Here is a 14853-nt window from a genome sequence, read left to right as displayed (position 1 = left end):
TATAATTAATTATTACAATACAATAACTATAAAACATAAAAAAACAAAATAAAAATTTTAAGTAATTTACTTTTTTTTTTCCTCTTTTCTTTCTTTCGAAGGGGGGGACCAAACCCCCTTATATAACATTCATCTTTTTTTTTTAATATTTAAGTTTATGACTGGTTACATCGCTGACATGATGTGACCAATTATAATATATATTTTTAATTTTTAATTTAAATTTTTACTTTTTAACATATATATTTTAAATAAATTTATTTTTTTAACAAATAAATCTTTGTTTAACAAATATTTTTTTTTATTTTTTCTAATTTATTCAAATTTCACTTTTTTAAGTAAAATATTATTTTTTAACTTTTAAATAGAATTTAAAAAAGGTTTGAATATCTTTAAAAATAATTTAAAAATCATAATTTAAAATATTATAAAACAAATTACAAATATAAAAAATATTATAAAACAAATTAAAAATATTAAAGATATTATAAAACTAATAATAAATTTGAAAGGTTATATCTTTAAAATATTTAAATTTTTATATTATTAAAAAATATATTTAATATTTAAAAAATAATATTTAAAATTTTAAAAAATATATATTATAACAAATTTCAAATATACATTTCAATTTTTTTTAAAATTAATAATACAAAAATAAATAAAATAAATAAGGATAAAGACAAAACTTAAAAGAAGTAAAAAAAAAAGTAACAGGGTGTTAGATGAATCTGGTGGCGCCAAATGAATTGGCTCAACCAGGAAATGGAAATTTTTTTGAAGTCTCCATATTTTTAGAAATTGCAGTATTTCTCTAGTATTTATACAGGAGACGTAATTCTACATAGCTCAACCAAAAAATTAATTTTTTTCCCGGTTGCTGACATGGCATGTTGGTGGAGCCAAACTCTTTGGCTCCACCAACTTTTACTATAGATTTTTTCGTGTTTAATTAAAAAATAGGTCATTTTGATAATTAATTAATTTTTTGGGTTATTTTTATAAAAAAAAGCCTGAAGATTATGTCTTTAAATTACTATTGTGATGAATAACATGTGACGACTGGTTTAATTTGATTGCATTATGGTAGTGTGGCTTTTAGAATGGTTGATGTAACTCTCCAACTTGATTCGAACGTCTAGGCCGGGCTTAGGGTGTTACATTTAGTGATATCAGAGCCAGGTTAGTCAACACTCGGATTGTGTTTGGGCTCTTAATGTGTGAGAACAGTGGCTAGTAATAATTAGTAACCAAACTAATATAGAAAAACTAAAATATTAGGGAACGATCGAGCCTCCGACGCTGACCTAGTAAGTATTTTATTTCTATTGTAAAGATTACGGTACCTAATTGTTATTGGTAGATTGCTTGGTATGAACTGGTGAAACCGTTTGCTGGATGTATGAACTGATCTGTGTACTCTGAAATTGTAGTTAGATTGCAATATGAGTTCGAATGGTAGTCGTGGACGCGGGGGCGTCGAGAACGCCGGGGAGGAGCTCAAGCCTAGTCATCCTCTATGGGTAGTATGCTTAATCTGAAGACCAGCGAGACAGTTGGTACTCCCACTGCAGATACAGAGTCTCAGACTTCTACAGCTGATGATGACGTACTGTCCTAGGCTATGATTCGGGCTCTTGAGAGGGTTGCTAGGACCCATCCGGGATCAGGAGGCCGAGAGTCGATTACTGAATGACTCCGGTCAAATGGTGCTGAACTGTTCAGGGGCGTCATAGGAGTCGCTCCTACTATTGTTGAGTATTGGCTTGAGGCTACCGAACATATTATGACAAATCTTGATTGCACTACTACTCAAAAATTGAGGGGCATAGTGTCTCTAATTCAAGATGAAGGTTACCAGTGGTGGCTAACCGTTGAGCAAGGTGCTCAGTCTGGGCAAGTGAATTAAGACTATTTCAATAATACCTTCTAGGGTAAGTATGTGGGGCAAGCTATGTTGATGCTCGATCTGTGGCTGAGTATGAAGCCGAGTTTCTACGATTGAGCAGGTATGCACGGACTTTGATAGCATCTGACTACGACAAGTATGCGAGTTTCGAAAAAGTCTTGAGATATGATCTGCGAGTTTTGATAGCTCTTCAGAGGGAGCATATTTTCGCGATTTTGGTTGATAAAGTGAAAATAGCGGAAGAAGTGAAGCACATTGAATGTGAACGGCCAGACCGTGAGAAGAATCAGAATAAAGTTAAGAGGGATTTGGGTCCTTCTGGTTCTGCTCAGCGCCCTAAGAAGTGGGCGAGGTTTAACAGGCACCCGAGGGCTGAGACACCAGCTGTAGTAGCTGAGATTTAGAAGTTGTGGGAAGCGCCACCCGGGTGAGTGTTGGAGGATCAAGTTAAGGATTGTCCCCGTCGACCTGATTCAGCGTCAAGTATGGTATAGACTTCGGCCCCAAACTCTGTTCGACCTCTGAGAGAGACTCAACAACATTTCAAAGGTCGTGATATTGGTAAGGGTGGTGGTAACAAAGTTGGGAGAGGACAGCGAACACCGGGTAGATGTGCTGGTCAGGCTGAGGCTCGTCAGCAGGCGCTGGTTTATGCGACTAGACATCGCGAGGGGAGCGATGATGTTGATGTCATTGCAGGTACCTTCTTTATCCACTCTGTACCATATTATGCTCTTATTGATATTGGCTTTACCCATTCGTACATAGCTAGTGTTGTTTCTGTAACTCTGGGTTTAGCTGCTGATAATATTGCTAGAGAGGTTTTTGTGATTAGTCTATTGGGTTAGTCAATTTGAGTTGATAGAGTATATAGGTGAGTACCCCTAGAGCTTCAGGGTATGATATTTCTAGTTGATTTAATGGAATTGCCCTTTAACAAGTTTGATTTAATTCTGGGCATGGATTGGCTCGTTGAGTATCGAGTTAGTCTAGACTGTGCAACAAAAAAAGTTACTCTGAGACCAACTGAAAATGGCGAGGTGGTAATGGTTAGGGAGTGTCGAGATTACCTCACTAATGTAATCTTTTCTCTAGTAGCAAACAAATTAGTCTGAAAAGGGTGTGAGGCATACCTAGCTTATGTTTTCGATTCTGCTTCCAAAAAGTTGTCAATGGGAGATATCAGTACCATGAGAGAATTTTCAGATGTCTTTCCCGAGGAATTGCCCGGAGTACCTTCGAATAGAGAGGTGGAGTTTGGAATTGATCTGGTACCAGGTACTGCCCCAGTGTCTATTAAGCCCTATCGTATAGCACCGAAAGAACTAACTGAATTAAAAGCGCAGCTTCAGGAACTCTCTGATAGAGGATTTATTTGACCAAGTATGTCTTCGTAGGGGGCACCGATATTATTCGTTAAAAAGAATGATGTGTCAATGAGGATGTATATTGATTATAGGTAGTTCAACAAGTTGATGATCAAGAATAAATATTCGTTATTGAGGATTGATGACTTGTTCGACCAATTTCGGAGAGCGTCCATCTTTTCTAAAATTGACCTGCGCTTGGGTTACCATCAACTTAAGGTCAAGGAGACTGTTGTGTACAAAACTACTTTCAGAACTTGTTATGGACATTATGAGTTTTTAGTAATGCCTTTCGGATTAATGAATACCCTGGTGGCGTTTATGGACTTAATAAATCATGTGTTTCAACCATATTTGAACTAATTTGTAGTGGTTTTTATTGATGATATCTTGATCTACTCTAAAACTGAAATTGAGCATGATGGTCATCTCTGCATTGTACTTTAGATACTGTGAGAAAAAAAATTGTATGCTAAGTTCAACAAGTGTGAGTTTTGGTTGTAGGAGGTTGCCTTTTTAGGTCATGTGGTGACGGCAGAAGGGATCCGAGTTAATCTCAAGAAAATTGAAGCTGTTGTTGAGTAGAAACAGCCAAAAACGTGTCAGAACTTCATAGCTTTTTGGGTTTAGCCGAGTACTACCGAAGGTTCGTCGAAGTGTTTTCTCTGATTGCGTCACCTTTAACGAAGCTGTTACGTAAGAATGCTCCATTCGTCTGTTCTAAGGCACAATAGTCTAGTTTCGATAAATCAAGTCTGTTTTAACACAAGCTTCTGTTTTGGTTCAGCCTGAATCAGGACGGGAGTTTATGGTTTACAGTAATGCTTCACATGTCAACTTAGGATATGTACTTATGCAAGATGATAAGGTGGTCGCTTACGCGTCGCAGCAGCTGAAGGCATATGAGGGTAACTACCCCACTCACGATCTTGAGTCAACTGTGGTCGTTTTTGCTTTGAAAATCTGGAGGCACTACTTGTATGGTGAAATGTGTATTATGTACACCGATTACAAGAGTCTCAAATATTTGTTAAACTAGAAAAAGTTGAACCTTCGTCAGCGCCAGTGGGTCAAGTTACTTAAAGATTATGATTGCACTATAGAATATCATCTAGGTAAGGCTAATATGGTAGCTGGTGCCCTTAGCCGTAAAGTAGTGGTGAATTGATAGCAATGTTAGCTCGTTTGAGTCTGGTTGAGGATGGAGGGTTGTTAGCTAAACTCCAGGTGAAACCGATTTGGATAGAGCAAATTCTAGCTAAACAACAAAACGACGATTCTTTAATACATCAATTGCAACATGTTGGCTTAGATGAGAATTTTGATTTTAGCTTGAATATCGATAATCTGTTATGCTACAAAGGTCAGATTTGTGTACCCAATGACAAAGAATTAAGGCACTCAATTCTGCAGGAAGCACACAGTAGCCCCTATGCTATAGTGGGAATAAGATGTATCGAGATCTCTGAGAACTCTACTGGTGGCCAGTACTGAAACGGGAGGTAGTCACTTTTGTATCCCACTGTTTGACATGTCAAAAGGCTAAAGCCGAACATCTGTTGCCCTTTGGAATACTTCAGCTGGTTAAGATTTCGCAGTGCAAATAGGAGCAGGTAACAATGGATTTCGTTACAGAGCCCTTAACTCCTGCCAAAAAGGATTCAGCTTGGGTCATAGTTGACCAATTGACCAAATCGGCTCATTTCATTCCTATCCGAATGGATTATTCCTTGTACAAGTTAGCTAAACTGTATATCGCTAAGATTGTGAGGCTACACAGAATTCCTGTCTCGATTATTTTTGATAGAGATCCACGATTTACCTCTTGGTTCTAGAAGAAACTTCATGAAGCTTTAGGCACTCGACTTAATTTCAGTACTGCATATCACCCTAAGACCGACGGACAGTCGGAATGAGTCATTCAAATCCTAGAAGATATGCTCCCGGGTTGTGTGATAGACTTTAAGGGTAGTTGGGAGGAGTATCTACTATTAGCGAAGTTTGCTTACAACAATAGCTTTCAGTCCAGTATTCAGATGGCACTTTACGAAGCTTTATCTGGTCGTAAGTGTCGTACTCTGTTATGTTGGACGGAGTTGAGTGAATGCCGTGTATTGGGTCCTGAACTGGTTTCTGAAACTGAGAGCACTGTGAAAATAATTCAGGATCGACTGAAAGCCATATCTGGTCGAAAAAAGTCTTATGCAGATTTAAAAAGGAAAGGTATTGAGTTTTCGGTAGGTGATCAAGTGTTTCTAAAGGTATCACCTTAGAAAAAAGTCCTCTAATTTGGACGCAAGGGTAAACTATGCTCGGGATTTATAGGCTTTTATCGTATCTTAAGGCGAGTTAGACATGTTGCTTACCAGTTAGAGTTACCACCGGAGCTGGATTAAATTCATGATGTGTTTTATGTCTTGATGTTGAGATGGTATCGATAAGATTCGTCACATATTGTTACGATTGACGAGGTTGAGTTACAACCAGACTTAACATTCGAGGAAAAGCCTGTTCAGATCTTGAACGTGATGTTAAGAAACTGAGGAAGAAAACTATTCCTCTAGTGAAGGTCTTTTGGCAGAATCACGGTACTGAGGAAGCCACGTGGGAGCCAGAGGAATCTGTTCAACGGCTGTATCTGTATTTGTTCGACTCAAGTAAAATTTTGAGGCTGAAATTTCTTTTAGGGTAAGAGAGTTGTAATGCCTCAAAATTTTAAGAACTTGTTTGTGAAAATCTACATTAATTAGATTTTTGTATCTGTGGTTCTGTGCTCTGCTTTTGAGTTTAAGGTCTAAAGTTTGAGTCGCATTATTAAAAGTTTTATTGTTTTAGAATCAACCTACAAGCACGTACTACTTGCTTAAATTCAATTATTTGTAAAAGTGTAACAAGAATGAGCCTGCTAGTTCACTGGTTAAGCATCTGTCTGTATTCTATCTGGTTCTGAGTTCGAATCCTGTAGTATGCATAAGGAAAATATTTTTGTTAAATACTGGAAGTCTGGATGGAAGTTAATTGATAATCAATTAACGTTAGTTCTTCTTTTCCATTCTTTTTCTTTTTCTTTTCTCTACTTTTTCTTTTTTCGACTTTTCCCTTTTCCCTTTAATTGTCATAAGGAATATGGACTAGTTAAAGTTATGCTATTAGCATTCTCTATTGGAAGGTTATCGAGTAATTTTTTATGTTGATTCGTTAAATTTATGGTTTTCTCTTTTTGCTTTGCATAATATACTTTGAGATGGTTGTTTGAGTGTGTAGCGTGAATCTCTGATAGTCACTCATTTGGTTTCCCTGTTAGGCGGGGATATTGTGAGTAGTGAACCTCAGCAAGTCAATTTGAGTAATCTTCGTTTATTTTTTGTAAGTTTTGGTTTCGTTGAAAGTTGATGTCGAAATTTTTGACATAGTTACTTAAAGTATAATTGTGCATTATTATTGATAAACTTGATTGATTGAGTTATTGAATGATCATTTTAGGCTTTAAAACTTCTCTTCATTGTCACTACTTTGAAATCGTCACAGGTGTGTATTAGAAACCTTAGATTTTGCAAGTTTTGTCGCCGGAAATGGTTTGGGGGTATAGAACCACACGGCCAGGGAAACAGACGTATGCCCAGGCCGTGTGGCAGGATATTGGATTCGAAAACTATTTTTGAGGTTGAGAAGGATGCTAAACTCTGATGTTGGTTTCCTCGATATACGAATGACTAAATTTGCTTATATGAGACTGACCTGTGAATCACATACTTGGATATGCATTGTAACATCATTCTATTATTGAACTGTGTTATTAATTATGTAATGTATCAGAATGGCTAAACTTGTGATATGGATTATTGTATTCTGCATTAACATGTGGTGGGAAATTGTGGAGAAGAAGGAGAGTTTGTATTGAAATCGTGGCTATGCCATAATAAGCATCACTCTAATTTTGGCGCTTGTCGCACATTGAACCAGCAGCTAAGCTGTGTTTCTATGAAAGTGTCATTGAACACTTTAAAGGTGTGTAGGGATGGACGGGCATTAAATGTTCATAGTGGTGTATTAGGATGGCTGAAGTTGGTGTGTAGAGGATGAAAATAGAAACATTGCATTTGAATCTGATGTGAGCTATGTCTGAACTGGAATAATACATGTATTCATATGCAACATCTCTGTTCTGAACCTAGATCAAATATGCTTCTAAGATGAATTGAATATTTGAACTAGAAATTCTCTATGAGTCACAGTTGCTGAGTTACATTGCTTTTTTACACACTGAGTTTATAACTCACCCAGTTTTTGTTTGGGTTTCAGATGGTAATAAATCTTGATAGGGTCGGTGTTACGGAAGCTCGGTCAAACACTTATTGATAATCTGTTAGCATTATTATTAGGAATATTTGTTTTAGGATGTCATGGATTTATGAAGATTATGTCTTTAAATTACTATTGTGATGACTGGTTTAATTTGATTGCATTATGGTAGTGTGGCTTTTAGAACGGTTGATGTAACTCTCCAACTTGGTCTAGATGTTTTGGCCTGACTTAAGGTGTTACACAAAATTTCATCATGGTTTGAATACATTATAATTTAAATAATATTGTTAATAAATTTTTTTATATATATTATATTTATAATATATATTGTTAAATTAATTTGTTCTAATATTAAAATTTATTTTTTAATTTTATATTTTGCAAGTTTTAATTTATAATCAAATTTATAATTTTAAATAAATATTTGTTCTTAAAATATGTAATTAAAAATAAATTTAAAAAAAAAATTAAACTAATTTTAAAAAGTTGTTTTAAAACTTTTTTGATACAATTGTTTTAAAAATTTTCAATATTAGAATAAAAATGCTTTTCACAGCTTTTAAATAGTTAATCAATAATAAAATACATTTTTTTTATAAAAATGGTAAAGGGAATTATTTGTTTTCAAATATTCTTTTAACTTTAATTAAACATTTGCATCTAATTATGAAAACAAAAAATTTTAATTTTTAGAATAAATATGTTTACAAAACACATTAAATTATTTATTATATATTTTAATTTTTCTATTTATTTTTCAAAATTTTAGTTTAAAACACAATTAATATTTAAAACATTTTTAAAACATTATTTGAAATTTATATTATTTAACTAATTTTTACTTAAAAATTAAAATATGAAAATTTATTTAATCATTATTTTAACAGTTATACAAATTTAAAATTAAAATTAAAATAATTGAAAGTTTTCATCTTTAAATATTTTAATTTTTACTGGGTTTTGTAGAAACAAATTTAAAATTGCTAATGCATAATATATTAGAAAATAATTTTAAAAAGTTATAAAATTATGTACAGATTGTCAAACGATTAAATCACAAATCTAGCGAAAAAAATTAAAAATACAAAACCAATCAATAATTATAATAAAATGAAATTTTAAAAAATTAAATTGAATATATAATAAAAGTTTCATGTGCTGAGAAACAAAAATGATAAAAGTTTATAGAAATTAAACAAAGTAAAACTATATTCAAGGATTTTACTCGCAATTATGATCAATTTTGTTTTAAAGTCAGTATATAAATTAAAGTTAAAAGCTTAGTGAATATGATTTGAATGATTGATTATTAAAAAGTTAAAAGTGAAGTATGTATGTGTAAACCATGGTTAAAAGTGTTAAACAGTTAGAAAACCTTGACAGTGATAATACTAATGAGATATAACTTAATTTAAGTGAAAATGTATTGAACGCGTTATATGAGAAAATTTTACAAGAAGAAATGAATTTATATTAAAAAACTATAAATGCGAAAATTTTAGTAATTTGAAATTATGCTCTGAAAAATATAATTATAATTTTTATATACATGTGTGAAATTTTAAGTAACCAAATGGTTGCTAAGAGAAAACGAGAAAGAATTAAGAGGCGTTAATGGAAGTCGTTAGTATTATGATCGTGTGTAAGTGAATTGGTGACATAGCTCACACAAGTGATAAGTGAGGTGTAATAAGTGTAATAGTATCAATAATACATATATAACTGTGAAGTGATTTTTGCTTATAAGTGCTTATGTGATTGTGTTGTGAATGGAGAAAATGTTCAATAATAATTGGAGAGGAATGTTAATGGAATAGCTCAATGAGAACTTAAAAGTGATTATTGATATATTTACAAATGCATAAACTATTTCTTATTGCTTAAGTGATTAAATTGTGAAGTGCTCTAGTAAATTTATTGAAATAATTATGATATAATTAGCATGCCATAGAGATTAGTGTGTACACTTATATTGAAGATGGTGTTTAGTGTGAAGACAACGATATATACCTTATGGCATAGTATGTAATTGCATTTTAGGCCCATTTTTCAAGGTGTTTGGGTGGGTGCACCTTTAGTGCAATCTGTGTTAGAGTGTTCAGTTGGAATCTTGAGTATCTGAGTGTATTTTGCTAAGGTTTACTAAGGGCTAAGTGTTCTAATATTTTACTAATAAGAATCATTAATGAACATGCCTTGCTAAAATTGAAACAAAATTGATATATTCCATGTGCTCATAAATAATGATAATTGGACTTATAATCACAATGAGTGTTAAAATGGAAATGGATAAACTGACATGATTAAAAGTAAATAATTAAATATGAGTGGACCTAAATGTAACCATTTGTCAAACTTGATTTCCTTTAAGTTTAGGATTTAGGAAAAATTGGGGCTAGATTGAAAGAAAATGTAAGTTGGAGGCTTCTATTGAAAAATTAGGAAAATTTAGAGACTGATTTGGATACAATTTTGGTTCGGTTGGATGAGAACCAACTAGTTTGGTTGTGGGAGACAAAATGATTACCAATGGATGGTTTTGATAAGGTTGAAGATCGTGCATGAAGGGTTGTAAATAGCTAAGAAGTGAATTCTCGGGGGAATTTTTCTAAATTCTGCATTATTTTCTTCTCTTCTTCATCTTCTTCTTTGGTTGCTTTGAAGAAGAGATAATTATAAGAAGCTATGCATGGAACGATGATCATGAGGTTTGAGTCGAAAAAGTAAGGAATCCAATGAGCTGGTAAGGTTCTAATCCTTCTATGTTCATAAATTTTAAGAAATAAAGTTAAGAATTTTTATAACCTTTAAGGGGCTCTGCATGTTTTTAGAAATTGCCTTTTTAAGCTGGAATGTTAAGTTTAATTTATGACTTTGGTTGTCATGCTTATCTGCTAAAAGAATGAAAGCTCTGATGTTCAGAAAAGCTAAGCTAATAAAGCAAAAAAGCATCAGGTGAGTTTCCAAATCCATTCCTAGGATGTTGTATGACAACATGAATTTGTGTTGAGTTTAGAGAGAGTTTTGAGATGATTTATGGTCTTTGTTGATTGAAATTTTCTATGCATGTACAAGTTGTGTAGATACATGAGCATCTTCCAATGTATTATGATATGCATGAAATAATTATAATTCTATGCCTATAAAGTATCATACTCCATGATAATATGTTTAAGAAATGCTTGTATTACATGTTTATAATGGTGGAGTACGAAGGGAAAAATTATTGAAGGGATAGATGAAATAGGTTTTGGCAGATGAATAGGGAAGTGGAATTTATGTTAGATTCCGCAATCCGATGTTGCTAGGTGCAAAACATGATTTGCAAAGCTTTGAGTCTTTTGGAGGGGAAACTATGGTGTTCAAGCATCAATGTTAGAAGTGGAGGAATGGAGGAATGGGTAGATGGATAAGGAAATGAAATTTTTATTAAATTCTGCAATCTGGTGTTGTTGGATGCAAAACGTGATGTGCGAAGCCCTAAGCCTTGCGGAGGGGACACTGCAGTGTTCAAGCATCAAGATTCGATATGAGATGAAAAGATATCGACTGGCTCGCCAGAGCAGCACTATGACAATGGTTTGTAGGTTCCATAGAGAAACATCACGATAGCGGTCTGTGGACTTTATAAGATGACACCATGATGACGGTAAGGTCCTTCAGGGCGACACCTCAAAGAGGTTTAAGATGTAAGACCATAGCTCAACTATAACATCTAGTATAGTTCGCTGGGACAGTAAACACGGGGTAGTCTGTCGGGACAATATACAAGGGGAAGTTCGCCAGGACATTAAACATGGGGACTTAAAGTGTAAGACCATAGCTCGGCTATGGCAACTAGTATAATCCATAAGGACAGTGAAAACAGGGTAGCCTGTCGGACAGTAAACACAAGGTAGTCCAACGGGATAGTAAAAATGTGGATTTTAGGTGTAAGACCATAGCTCGGCTATGGAGTATATGGAGTCCGTCGAGACAATAAACACGAGGTAGTTCGCTAGGACGGTAAACAAAGGATAGTCCACTGGGACAATAAAAATGGGGTAGTTCAACAGGACGGTGATTATAGAAAAATCACATAAGCAAGGAAAATTGCAAGTGTTGATAAGTGATAGCTAGCCAGCGGGTTTGAAGAATCCGTCAAAATGGAAAAATCATTATAAATGGGAAAATTTTGCCAAAATGGTAAGAAAGGAAGTCGATAAGGCATATAGTGGTAACTCAGCTAGAATCAGTTTTGGTAATGTTGTATCGATAATGTCTTGTATATAGGCAAACACAAGGGAATTTATTTGTGGATCGTAGGTAAGGTTCCACCATTAAAAACCGCCAGAAAGTGCTCAAAGAAACTCGATATGTTAGAATAAGGTCTTGGAAGAGTAATGAAAGATTTACTCCTAACATAAGGCTTCGATAAAACCATAGTTTATACGAAAAGGCACAAATGTATATACTCTAGATAGTCTAACCAGTAATGAGAGGTTAGTTGAAACCTAAGGATAGGAAGAGTTGCTAATAAGGATTATCCAAGTGACAATTATGTTTGTCAAGACTATTCCTCTTTGAGGGGAGTCTATTGCAAGTATAAACACCATAGAGTTTTTTCTGTAGGGAACAATCATGTAAGAGAAATTGTAGACTCGAATGGTCGCTTAGATAATAGTTTATTGGATGCTATAGGCCCAAACGGTGGTCGACTGCAGATGGACATGTTATATCTTAAAATCAAGGTATTGCATATTGGGCAAATTATGAGGAAGTAATCCAACCAACTTTTCAACTCGAGTGTAGGGTGAAATGAGATTTAGTTTGCAAGAATGGCATGGGTCTTCATTAGTTGACCTGATTGACGGGAGGTTAGCAAGTCCTTTAAGGCTACAGTAAGAAAATGAGTCCGCCAAGGACTAGTCAGATTTGGAATGTTCACCAAGGAAGACATATCCAAAGGGTGCTTAGGGTGGAAGTTTAGGAGAATAACTTTATAGATACATAGTGGAAAAGAGGATCCATACTGGTAATTGATCATCAACTTGTAAATAAGGATATAACATAAAAGTTATGAGTAGATGGCTATCCTGTACAGGGAATAAATGAAAGAAAAAATGTATGTGAAGAAAGGACATAGTCCGTAGTTAGGGCAAAATATTTGTGAAACCACCCAAACTAGTTGAATGAATATAAGACCGATCAGGGGAATATCGCTTGATGATCTATCTGCCAATAGATAAGCTTGGGAAATGAATCAAAGACCACCATTTCAGATTAAGAGAAATCACCTCAAACGATCAGGGAGTTAAACATGTGTAGTTTTTTTTCATTTACTACCCCTGCAAAATAGGGTCTAGTTTTGAATAATGCAGTAAAGAAACTCGCTAAATTCTTTCGAACTTACAAGATTTTGGCTTGTGTCTACAGGACTCAGGGTTGAGTAAAAAACTTGTGGATGGACCAAGACAGACCGTGTTCGATCGAGGATCATCGTCGACATGGTGTCATGCACATAAGAAGGGGTACTTTTAGAGGCTTTTCCTCGGGGTTAGATATATTGTAATGAAGTAGTTCCATTAGAATTTCAAGGTAGTCAAATTAAGTTTGGTTTCAGGATCTTACTATAAGAAACATTCGAAATATAGTAATAAAGTCGTTTGACGAATTAACTGATTAAAGTATTAGATCAAACAGGTTTAATTGTGACACTCCATATCCAAACTCAACGAACAGGTCATTTAAGGGTGTTACACCATTGATTTCATTAATATTTTGAATAAGAGAAATAATAATTTTAACATTGAAGTGTTATGTGACAAACAAGTGAAATGAACATACTTGTCATAGCCATAAATTTTGTAATAAAGGAAGCTATGTAATCATCAATGAAAAATAAGCATCATATGAACAATAAGCTAAAGAATTGGTGAGTTGTAAATGGCTTAGTCAAGGTGAAACTTTTAATTTATAAAAAGACTCAATATTAAATGTAAAGAACAATGAAGTATGATGTCTTAGTGTACTTACTAAGCTCTACCAGCTTAACACGTTAGTGGTTTAAACGTGTAGGTAAAAGTCCCTCTCAAGAAGCTAGAGACAGTGTCTTCGAAAGATCACATCATAATGCGAGATTGGAATGGCATAGTGATTTTAGTTTGTATTATTTTTTATTAGAAAATTTTGTAATGACATATACATAGACTAAGTGTGTTTACTCTTAAATTATAAACTTAGTGTCATTTTGTAATGTTTATGAAACTTTCAATTAGTTCCAATTAAGTTTTGATGTTTGGTATAATTTAAACATGTTTTTTAAATGAATTTGAGGCTAAATGTGCTTGATAATGTTTTAAAGTTATTCAGAACTCAATGGTGTTATTTGATGATGTTTAAGGATGCTTTCAAGTGTTTTTGGGCTGCTTTGCTACAATGTCGGGTCACTAAGCTTATATAGAGTGGCATCGTTGAATCGTCATTTGCAATGTCACAACATTGAGCATACAAAGAGTGATGTCATGATGATAGGAAATGTAATGCTGCATAGTATACAATGCCATAACATCATGCACCAAATTGTCTCTCACTACACTATTTTGATTCGTTTTGACTTCTAGTGACTCGGAATTAACCCCGAACACCTCTAATAACCTAAAAAAGTGTTTTTAAATTATTTTAAAAAGGTTCATAAAGCTTCAAATTCATTTTACCTAAATTTTTTTTTCATTAAATTGTTCTCAACTTTGATTTCTTAAAGGTTTTTGAGGCTTTCATTATGAAATGTGCTCGGGACTTGTCCCCATCAGTATTTGATGTCTTAAAAATAATTTCAAACTAACTCTAGATCTTCTAAATGCTATAGATTTCTTTTAAGAACAAGAATATGTCATAGAAAGTCTATTTTAATAATAGTTCAATTTTGTATAAGTTTGAAAGTATCACTGTAGCATCTCATTTTTGTACCAATCGTCAGGACGGGTAAGAAGTGTTACATCGACACTTTCCAGGGAATGTAATGGTATTTTACAACATTACCTTAATAAAAAATAATATTATTGTATTTTAAATTTTTTCATTACTTTTTATTATTAACAAATATTTGAATTAAAAATTTAATAATATTTTTAATAGTCTTTATTATTAGCAAATGTTTGAATTAAACTAAGAAGTATGGTTTTCTCACATCATGATTACATGAATGCAACTCTTAAGGAAATTTACATTTCAAAGAAAATAAACTAAAATTTTTAATACAAAATATTTAAATCACATCTCAACCAATTAAAA

Source organism: Gossypium hirsutum, chromosome A04, assembly GCF_007990345.1.
Source record: "Gossypium hirsutum isolate 1008001.06 chromosome A04, Gossypium_hirsutum_v2.1, whole genome shotgun sequence".
Taxonomy (NCBI): domain Eukaryota; kingdom Viridiplantae; phylum Streptophyta; class Magnoliopsida; order Malvales; family Malvaceae; genus Gossypium; species Gossypium hirsutum.
The sequence above is the reverse complement of the archived record's forward strand: the minus strand, read 5'-3'. Positions refer to the sequence as shown.